The sequence below is a fragment of the Kryptolebias marmoratus genome, linkage group LG11, assembly GCF_001649575.2.
Source record: "Kryptolebias marmoratus isolate JLee-2015 linkage group LG11, ASM164957v2, whole genome shotgun sequence".
NCBI lineage: Eukaryota > Metazoa > Chordata > Actinopteri > Cyprinodontiformes > Rivulidae > Kryptolebias > Kryptolebias marmoratus.
Genome location: NC_051440.1, coordinates 1,250,910 through 1,252,309, shown reverse-complemented (window position 1 = coordinate 1,252,309; position 1,400 = coordinate 1,250,910). Strand labels below are relative to the sequence as shown.

The 1,400-nt window shown below is 46.9% G+C and overlaps 2 protein-coding genes across 4 annotated transcripts in view; one reads left to right on the top strand and one right to left on the bottom strand.

Moving 5' to 3' along the window:
- The window catches only part of ric8a (RIC8 guanine nucleotide exchange factor A), a 31,739-nt gene that overhangs the window by 3,644 nt on the left and 26,695 nt on the right, over positions 1-1,400 (bottom strand). The window lies entirely within an intron of this gene.
- The window catches only part of carmil2 (capping protein regulator and myosin 1 linker 2), a 163,495-nt gene that overhangs the window by 142,021 nt on the left and 20,074 nt on the right, over positions 1-1,400 (top strand). The window lies entirely within an intron of this gene.

Sequence of the window (1,400 nt, the reverse complement as noted above, 5' to 3'; positions counted from 1 at the left end):
TGGCCGACTTCCTGTTTGGTGTAGCGCATGGGTGCAAGAGGGTTTTCTGTGCGCCTTGGGGAGTTCTACAACTGTACAAATTTTCGTGGCTGTACGTTAAACTAAGGCCAATGTGGAGGGTATTTTGAAAGTTTCCAGGGGGCGCTATGGAGCCATTTTCATTGCGATTTTTTTGACGACCTTAAAATACGTAAATTTTTCACCGCCCCGACGCATCCGCCAAATTCTGTGACTTTTTGAATATGTTAAGGCCTCCAAATAGCCATTTTATTTTGGGTACAAATAATTAAAGCTGCGAGCAGCGTTGGGCGGCCCTCGCAGCTCAGCGCCGCTTCGGCCTATGGCGACCCCGGGAACTCTGGTGACCGCCCTCTACGCTGTGGCGCACTTCCCATGCATTTCCCGTGCACGTCCCGCGCCCTACACTAGGTGGCGCTCTGGGCAAATGTCCGAAATCGCCTTCAATCCGGATAGTTACGACTACTGTGGCATGTTGTGAAGTTTCGCCTTCCTACGTCGAACGGTTCCAGAGTTAGAGCACGTGTACTGTTGCGACCTTGAACTCTGACCTTGTGACGTTGAACTCAAAAGGGCTAATCCTTGACCCATGGGGACTCTGGTTGTGAAGTCTGAACTTTTTAAGTTACACGGTTTTAGAGTAAAAGCCTCTGTTTGCATGTGACCTTGACATTTGACCTTTGACCTTGTGACCTTGAACTCCAGTCCTGGTCCTTGACCCATGAGGGTTCTGGCTGTGAAGTTTGACGTTCCTAGGACAAACGGTTTCAGAGTTAGAGCATGCACAAATATGATCTTAATTTTAGCTCCCTTTAGCTATTGCGGCCATCTTGATGTTACAATTGACCATGTGAATGTGATTAGTGCTGGTCTGGTATGACCCACAGAAAGTTTCAATAAGCTGTGACCATGTATGAAGAAATTATTCCACATTGATGTTTCATGGCGAATGGTCAGATTTTGAGGCTTGGCCACGCCTACATGCTTTACTGTATCAAAAAGCTTTTGATAACTTTTGACCTTCAATGTCTCAAGACTGAGCTCAGTGATTCTGAAGCCTGTATGTGAAACGCTGTAGGAGGAGTTCGATCAAATGCGGAGGCTGTAATCGTCCAAAATCGGGCAAAAATCCAAACTTTGATCCAAGATGGCTGACTTCCTGTGAGGTTTGGACCATGACTCCAAGAGACTTTTTCGTAGGTCCTAAAAAGATACACATGTGTACCAAGTTTCATGATTGTCAGTAAAAGCATGGCTTGGGGCTGATGTTTTAAAGAATTCTAGGGGGCGCTGTGGAGGAATTAGGGCACGCCCACCAAATATGGCACTGCATTTCTGTTGGGGGCTGGACTAGGATCGATCGTAGTGAGTTTCGTGCAGCT